The sequence below is a fragment of the Olea europaea genome, chromosome 19 (genome assembly GCF_002742605.1).
Source record: "Olea europaea var. sylvestris chromosome 19, O_europaea_v1, whole genome shotgun sequence".
Classification (NCBI taxonomy): domain Eukaryota; kingdom Viridiplantae; phylum Streptophyta; class Magnoliopsida; order Lamiales; family Oleaceae; genus Olea; species Olea europaea.
The window spans coordinates 6544411-6554481 of record NC_036255.1 but is presented as its reverse complement, the minus strand read 5'-3'; positions in this window follow the sequence as shown (position 1 = coordinate 6554481).

The following is a 10071-nucleotide window of genomic DNA, read 5'->3' as shown; positions in this document are numbered from 1 at the left end:
CGATCTTGTTGATATCGTGGAAGATGAAACTACTGTTCTACCGAAGACACTCTCTAATGGCATAGCAAATCCAGAATACAGTGTGGTTCAGACAAGACAAATGTATTCTAAGTTGGTTACTAGCCTCAATGACTGAGAAGCTAGTATCTTCTATTTATGGAGTGAAGACTTCCAAGCAGGTTTAGGAATTTCTTTGCTCTAGGTTTTCATCCACCTCTCGGTCACTCATTTCTCTTCTCAAAGGACAATTGCAGAACATTACACAAGGCAATCAATCCTACATGGATTATATTGAAGAGTCTAAAAGCCTAAAACCATCGCTGACCATCTTGCCGCTGCTGGAAAAACAGTAGATGACCAGGATCTCATCACCTTTCTCGAGTGGTCTGAAAAGTAATTTCACTTCCTTCATTACTTCCTTAAACTTCGCCTCCAGAGACAATGATTTTACTGTAGATAACTTTCAGGCAGAACTCATAAGTTTTGAAACTCTCCTTGAAGCACAGCATCATAATGCACCAGATAGTCACTATGCTTTTGCTGCAGTCAAAGCAAAACAGCTACAGTCCATGAAGAAATCACGTCCACAATCCAACGGTCCATGGTTCTAACAAGTTGCTTGAGCCACCAGTGAAATATTTAAGTCTTTGGAAGCTATGTCGGTGGAAGCATTCATTTGGCGACGGACGAACATGGGGTGAACCAATGAGCCTCTCGACGGTGCCATCTATGTATAGTTTGATGACCGGAGAGATGTAGGTGAGTACCTCATTGGTGGTGTTTGAAGCCATAGCAGTGTGGTTGACAGATGTAGAATCAATAGACAATATTACGCCCTTGTTTGTTTTCCATTCTTTCAAATCTTTTTTCTACATACTCATTTTCAATCGGATTTATTCAATAAAATATCCTACACATAAACTCAAAATTTTTCCTATTTTTTAATTCACATTTTCAAAATTAACTATTCAAATAAATGATTTCTCCCAAAAAAAAAAAAAAAAAAAAAAACCTACCACATATCCGATGGACAAAGAGATTTTGAGCTGCGGACACAATCAAACTCTGTACAAATTGAATACTTTGTTCTTGATTTTTAATGATTCATATTTTACCCAAGAAAATGCAAATTTATAATTAAACAACATTTTTTCATTAACATTTTGCTCACACTTTTCATCTATTTGATTTTGAACAATCATTTTATTAATATTATACTCATCAGAAGAAAATGCAGATCTATATTTTAAAAAATGTGTATTTGAGACAAATAATCAATTTAAGTAATCGAAAAGAAAAACATATAACCAATATTTAATACTAATAATCAGTCAAATAAATACAATTCGTTAAATATAAGTTAAATTTTATATAATCAGTTTAGACATGTTATATACACAAATAGAATAGGTGAAAATGCAAATTTAGATTCTAATTAATTGAAAAGTGAAAATTTGCAGTAGATGTGATAATTATAGAGAAATTATAAACAAATTTTAAAAAATTAGAAGGGTTAAAATTTTGGTAAAAAGCGCGAGGTAGAGAGAAAATTTAAATGTATTGTGATTTTGCCCCTATTTGTTGAGGCTTAAAATCAGATTTTTAGTAAATTTAGATAAAAAAAAATTAAAAAGTTAAGGAATCCACAAAATATGTTATTAAAAATTAATTGTTAACTTTGATTTAAATTAAAATTTAGATTTCAATCGATACCAAACAGAGTTTTATAAAAAAAAATAATAAAATTAAAAAAAAACAAGAAAATTTCAAAAGTTGACCCCTAGGTTGCCCATGACCAAATGGGGGTGTCCGTTGATCCTTATACATCAAACTTGATTCCTACTCAATAATTCAAAAGTTCCAACCTCAATCTCCATTCTTCTCCACAACTCTTACTAGTATTGGTCAAAACTCAAAGCTGATTCTTATATAATAAATAAGAAAAATGTAAGTAGAGTAATAATACAACTATACTACCAAATTCAGAATGGTCTTAATTGAAGATTTAAACAACAAAAAGAACATGGTGTGGAGAAGAAAAAATTGGGGATAGCGCTGCAGCGACTCAAGAGTGAAGACGGTTGTCAACTAATCTCTTGTTGAATTTTAATCCAATTTTCTTTGTGGTAGATTGATACTTAGTAGGTAAGTGGTAACTGGGTTAGATTACATAATGGGTTGGTAATGGGCCAGAATTTTTGGGTTAGATAGATTATATTAGAAAGAATAATGGAAAATTCAATTGTTCAATTTTTTTAACGAGTAATTGATTCGAGGCAGAGTGACGATATAAATACCATGCCTGCCCATCCCCGAACCAGGTCATTAAAATCAAATATTATATCCATCCCATTGCGCCATCGGTTTGATTTTTTTTTTATTTTTTTTTTGGTCTCATTCGGTTTGATTAACCGCGACTTTCGATTTTAATAGTTTTAATTGCCATACCTAGAGCCGAGTTGAGCCGCCTCGCGAGCTAAAGTTCACTGCCCAGGAACTACTCTGGTAAAAATGGATTGAACTTTTTTTACTCGAACCAAATTCGAATCAAACCAAAGCTCAACTAAAAAATAGTGCTTAGCTCGAGCATTTTTGAGTCGAGCTGACTCGACCTGAGCCGAGCCCGCTCTTTTTTTCGGAAATTCTAATTTTTTTGCTTTTAAAGGCAATCGTAGCTACCTTAGAAACTAAAGGAAATCGTAACTGCTTTTTCATTTCGAAATGGGTTTATATTGGTGTGGTTGACATAGGTTGGCTCGGTTATGGGCTAACACTCGAAAATGAGGCTTGGCTCCAATCGAGGCTCGATAACAATGAGCAGCACTCCGACCGTCTTGGACTTTTCCCAAACTGAGCCGCGAGCCACTCGAGCCGACTAGCTAAATTGAGATCTCTAGATGAATACATTTAAGTCATGTTTGAAAGTTATAGATAATTTCGCTTTGCCTCCATTACCAATGGTGTTTTTCAATCAATTGCTAGAAACATAATTGTTTTGTGCTATTTTGCCTTTACATAGGTACAAAGATGCTGATTTAGTTACATATGTTTTGAATGTGGTTGAAGGTATTGATTCTAACCAAGATCTTTAGGTCAAAGCATTTCGTGGTGGTTCTATTACATGGCTTTTGATTTTGTTGCTCATGATTCGAGCAATTTTGGTGTCCATGGTAGTTCTTGGAATATTGTTACTCAGTTCTTTTAGTTTGAACTTATTTTGGGTTTTGAGTTAGAGGTGGAGGATATTTTCAAGTTGGAAATTTTGATAGAATTTCGTTCATGCTTTTGATAGAGTTGAAGTTTAATTCTCGTAGTAGAATTTGTCTTCGGGTGGGAAGAGTCTTAGAATTTTATTCATGACAATGGAATTCGTGTCAAGGTAGAGTTTGTAGAATAAGGATATGACCTGAATTCTATTTTAAAAAATAATTGAAAATTCTAATTAAAGTCGATTTAAGAAGAATTCTATTCCAAATGCAACCTGGAATCTTATTCGAAGTCTATTTGATAAATTCTAGTTGAAATTATATTTGGAAGTCCAATTGAGAGTAAAAATTTGTATTGGACATGAAGAGGATAAGATATAGACAAAGGAATGAAGAAAAACATCATTGGAGCAATATTTTCCATGATTGGGAGCCCCATAGCTATGTCGTTGTGCCTCGCAAGAAAAAAGAAACAGCAACTGAGCTCCCCAGTGCTAGAAAAGCTAATTCTTGCATTCTACTTCAATCAAAACTCCACAATTGGACTCCTATATATATATTTAGCTCTATATCATATTGGGGAATTCTCATAAATGTCACTAAATTTGAAAATGCTCTAAAAAAAATTCATTTGTACTAAATTTGGTCAAAAATGTCACTTTTTGGGTATGAAAGGTTCATATTACCCTTAGTGACACTTTTTTAGGGGTATTTAATGCTTGATTTGAAAGTAATTAATGTTGTGATATGATTATTTATTTTGTATATTATAAATATTAGAGATATGATTATTATTTTGGTTAAAAAATGAATTTGAGAAATTTAAAAAAAAAAAAAAAAAAACTTCTTACCATTCACAAACCCTAACTTCTTATCTATCTTCTTCATTCCATCATCAAGAAGACATTATTATTAGATTCATTATCTATTTTTCAGAGGTTAACTATTAGAAATTATTTATATTTTCATCTTATACCTTACTATTTTAAATGTTAAATAGAACATAGTAATATTTATTTGAAATTTTTGAAACTCTTATTCATTGATTTGTTTGATTCTTGATATATTTTTGAAGGAAAAAAATATCAACATCCTTTAAAAAAATGTTAAGGATTCCATAATTAATTAACTATTTGAGTTATTCCTTATTTATTTTAGGGATGTTGTGATGTTGCTATTAAGAATTGATTATCACCATTAATATTTTGAATAATATCTTCCAAGGTACCAAATACATGTTTTCAAGCTTGCCGACAATTTCGACAGTTCAACTATCGAATTCAACATTTTGAAACCACCTTATTAAACATCTTAACTATCGAACTCGACATTTAGAAACTGTCGGTATAAATAATTTTACTGTTGGGATTCAACCATTCATTTCACCTTTTATTATTGAATGGATTTAAATATTTAAAGTGTCAGTTTCATGCTATTAAATGTCGACATATTGATTGTGCAAAGTTCTTACCGTTGCAATCTCAATTCTTCAAGTATTAGTAATCATTTGAGATTCATCGTATTGCATGGGAGAAAGTTTGTTTATGTGGATGACGAATGGAAGTGAAGAATGGACAAAACCACTTTCGTTTTAATTCCGACAAGTATTATTCTATACACTCATTATGGTAAATTTGACCATAACTGGACAACATGTTCCAACCCCATTTTAACACAACTCGTGTAAATAGGTTTGATATCTAAAAGTAGTTGAAGTTATATTTTGAATGTTCCCCTGATAGCGTTGTACATTCTGAAATTATATTATCATTATCATTTTATTACTATTTGCAGACATTAGTCGTGTTTAAGTTCACAAGCAAAATAATTACATAGATAAAAATTGCACACCATTTGACAGAAAGATTCTATGATTCTCGAAGAGAAGGACTCTATGATTCTCGAAGATGGTTGCAAAGTAGAAAATTTGACTAAAAAATGTATTAGGGACGTGTTCTCGAGCACATTCTCAACTTATATTATTATTAGCATTTTATTATCATTTACAGACATTGCATAATATCCTGACAGTTAAACTATAGGTCCCGACAGAAGGTTTCTGTCATTCTCGATAGTTGGTTGGGAGCAGAAAATGTAATTATAAATAAGATGTATAAGGGATAAGCTGTTGCAGAACATTTGGTAAAGACATTATTATATTTATCCTTGATAAAACTATAATACACAATTCAACAATTTTTCTCATCCTAATTGAACAATCCAACAAGTATGAGAAATGATATATAATAAAATGTGTACCCACATATGGATGCAACCACCAAATCATGTTTATAACCACATTCTTGGGGGGGAGCAAAATAAGGTCATTTAGTACACAAATCAATTCTAATGTAGTATTAACAAATTTCGTCACACAATTTCTTTACTCTCTTTCTCATCTCCTTAGTGTATATAGTTCTAGTAGATGCTGCAAGAAATCGAATGTGTGTTGATCATTGCCTTTTTGTGTTAACTTTCGATGGGTATGATAGTTGCATCCGTCACACTACAAGCTGAGGGAACTTTCTCGTTGTTCGAGATGATACTTCAAGCTCTATGACTCCTCCATCTATTTGAAAACAATATTTGCAACACTAATCGACATAAGTTAATTATTTCTAGTTTGCAAGTTATGGAATAAGATAAGAATATTTAAAATTTTGAATTCATCATAATTAACGCACATACCGTTCATCTCTTGGTTCCTACTAGGCAATAGACTCTCATGATCATCCGAGCATGGGTTAATGCCTCCTCCGTCTAATTGAAAACAACAATTACAATACTAATGGATATGAATTCAATATTTATAGTTTGCATATTATGAAATAAGATGAGTGTATTTAAAATTTTGAATTCTTCAGTAGTCAATGCTAAACACATGTATAAGAAATCAAAAAAACAAACTATAATGTTTTGTTGAGAATGACAGTTCATATCGAAAGATGACTCATCTGTCAAGAATGACTGAAACGAACTGTCGGGAACGACAATTTATCGCGACAAATGGGTCACATACTGATCTTTCGAGAAGTTCTCCTGTGTCAAGAATTCATAACTACACAGACTTTAATTGTGACAAATTAAACAATTCACTTAGAAAATTTGATACCCGTGCCTAACCTTAAAAAATATAATTAATAAGATATGTTGAAATGACAAGTATAGTATAACAATCAGTTTCTACAAACTAAACAAATTCAGAGGAATATGAAGTAAAAAAAATTAATAGAACGTGAAATATTTATTTAGAAAAATATAAAAAAAAAGTCATATATAGCACACACAAAAATTTAGAAAAATTAAAATGCCCAAAAAAAATATAAACCTCAAAAAAAAAAAATGGAGAAATCCAAATTATCTGTAAATGAACTCACCAAACAAAGTCGAACCCAAAATAGAGAACAATCTAACACACGGTCTAAATATAGGGAACTTAAAATTGATGGTGCAATCTAAAGGAAAGGAAAAAAAGGAACATTAATAAAAAATTTGAAACAAAACCTTCAATCGATCGAAAAAAAATGCATAAATTTGAAACCTTACATAAGATATTCTTCTTCCTTCTGTATTGACGCAATAAACAAGATCCCAACATAAGAATTTGCACTCCATATAGTTTTCAAAGAATCAAGAGAGAAACCATAGAAAAGAAGAAAGGAGAAATGAGAAATTTTGCAAAGAAACGTACTAGAGAGAGAAAAATGAATGAGTTAATTTTAAAATATTTTGTTATCTATATTGTAAGGACTTTGAAGTGCAATTGTGAGGTGATTGATTGTCACATTTTCTCCAACATTTTGTATAAATTTTTATGTTGTCAACTCAATGATGTATAGGGCAAAAATGTCCAAAATTGATAATTTTACAAAAACTTTAAAAAAGTGATATTTTTGTAAATGCAAAGCCAAAAGTTGACTATTCTGGTAATTTTCTCTATCATATTTTAGATTAAGTTAGACAAAGTATAAACATAAAATCACTGTATTCTTTCTCCATATTTTAATGAATTCTCCTTTGCAAATTATTTTGCTCGAGTTTGATCAATTTGTCCATTGTGTCATATTTTATTTTCTTGCCTATTTTACGATAGATGACAAAACTTGCTATTGGCTACATTTCAATAAATATACATATTTCTTTTTTCAAGAATACAAAATTAACATACACTTGAATGCTCCAACATCAAACTTATCATGGTGCACAACTTACAGCCCTTGTTTCAGCCCCAATTTTGTGAAGAAAATGAATTTTTGAATAGTGTATTGATGGGAAATGTGTGGTTAAAAAATAAGAAAATGTTTTTGATTTGCATATAATATTATTTTATTGAAAAATGTGTGGTTGAAATGATATCAAATCACTATTGAAGAATGTATTTTAGTTGAAAAATGGGGCTCAAACAAGGGCATACAATCAAATACTCACAAATGAAAAATATTTGGTCTAAGGCCCTAGCTAACTTAAGAATATGTTGTATTTTTCTTCTTCATCTCACCATTTTATTGTGGGTTCAAGTGCAACTATATGATGTATAATTCCATGTCTACGGAGATGATCTGTTCATGAAAAGAGTTAAAACTATATCTAGTGTCATTGGAAAATCTAAAAAATTAAAATTGAAATGGAATTAATTAATTAATTAACAAAATAGTCTTAAGGACGTTAATGAATAAAATTCTTGCAGTTATTTGAGTGGTTAAAGGATATTATCCAATATCATGTTCAAGTTAATATGGTGCAAACTCAAGTGAAAATTGGCCACGAGAATAAATAACCCGGCATTATGCTTTACTACAAGAACCATGAAAATAACATGATAGAGAATTTTTGAATTTCTTTATTATAAAGTGGAAAAACCTATAGATTGTTTGGGGTGTATATTAACTATAGAATATGAATAAATGATTTCTTTTCTTTCTCAATAGTTTAAGCGTCTGTTGGCACCAATTTCTCCCAGATTTTCATTAATTTTTGGGTAATTGGTGCAAAATGTCCTTACCATTCAGCTTCATTGTGAAAAACGTCCCCACCTTTCATTTTTTGACATTTTTGCCCTCAAATCAATATTCCGTTGCGATGAAGGTCCTTCCGTCCAAGTTCCATCCATTTTACCGTTAATTAAAGAGAGAGAACCAATTTTTGTCCAGTCAGCAGGGGTAAAACCGTCTCACCCATTTAACCCCTTATTCCTATCTTCTACGTATTCCATATATATAACAGTAGCTCAAAAATGGGTGTGAAAATACTTTAAATTATTACATTAAATAAGGGAAAAAATGTCGTTAATTAAAGAGCATATATAGTGGTGAAATCCAACCATCACTGCTGCTTTTATGTTGGGTTTCCGGAAAAATGTAGTAAGATATATATTGAATGAGTGGTCAATTTATAGAGATGACTACTAGATGTTTATTTCTAGTTTATGCTTATTGTGATCACGGGGTAAATTGATTAGATCGAATGGAAATGGGTGCTGTGAAGTATGTATTGGTTCTATGTATCAGTTCAGTGATGAATGACCCATTTTGGCTTATTGGTGAAGATAAACGGGTCCTGTTCACTTCTTCTGGGAATCGAATGAACATTGCACTAATAATCCCTATGTAGTTATAATTTTAGCTTAAAACATCCCTACCTATAAAAAGATTGGCGAGTAAAGTCCCTACTTTTAGAAATATTTGCGAATAACATCCCTACCTTTTAGAAAAAATTTGGCGAGAGAATTCCCTATTTTTTCTTCCATATACAACCTGTTGATACACACCAACTCAAAAGTCGCTAAATACACAATTCTATCACAGAATCTGAGACACAATTCATCCACCAATCAATCGAAAACTGAAACAAAAATATCCACTCCCTGCAGAAGCAAAAATAGATACAATTCATTTCAAATGTGCAAATATCCACTATGCAACAAACATAAGTCCTGAACTTGCTATATTCTCCCAGTACATAAACACCAAAAAAGGTTCCTAAAGTGCTATATTATATCCATTACATACAAACAATTTGTGCACTAAATAACAAAAACAAAAGCCAAAAAATTAACAAGTGGAGAATGGAGCAATAATTATTGGACAAACTCCCAACGCGAGCTTCCACTATGCCGACTGCTGGTATGCGACCATACGAGAGGAGAATGGAGCAATAATTGTTGAAATGGAAGATAAATGAGAATTTTTGAAGAACCGAGAGAAAGTGGAATGGGAACCGTTCGGGCTGTGAAGTGTGAAGAAGGAAATTAAGAAAATGAGGGTTTTCAATTGGTGAGACAGTTAACCCCTGCTGAGTGGAAAAAAAATTGGTTCACTCTCTTTAATTAACAGCAAAATGGATGGAACTTGGACAGAAGGACCTTCATCGCAACAAAAGGTTGATTTGAGGGCAAAAATGCCAAAAAATGAAATGTGGGAACGTTTTTCACAATTAAACTGAAAGGTGGGGACGTTTTGCGCGAATTATCACTAATTTTTTGTACTGTTGGAGCAGATTTGGATCCAAGTGTGAGAAGGAAGTCAACAAAGTCGCCTACTTTGCCCAAAGTTGACCGTAGTGTATTATTACCTAACAGTTGAATTGTTTTAACCATTCTTTATTGGTTGAGTCAACAAAACCGGCAAAGCATTGAATGCTTACAATGGAAATTTGGGAATTTGTCGACATAACTCACTTTAGCAAAGTTGAAGACTCAGTGAGTAGTCAATAAGGGAATAGGTGAAAAAAAAAAAAAAAATTCGATACATGTAGTACGGTCCTTCAAAATGAATTTTTTTTTGGCCAAAATGGTGCACCCAGGGATTAAGTTTGTAAGTAAGTGGTCGTATCAAAGTGTCTAAATGACAGATTGAAAAAAAAAAGA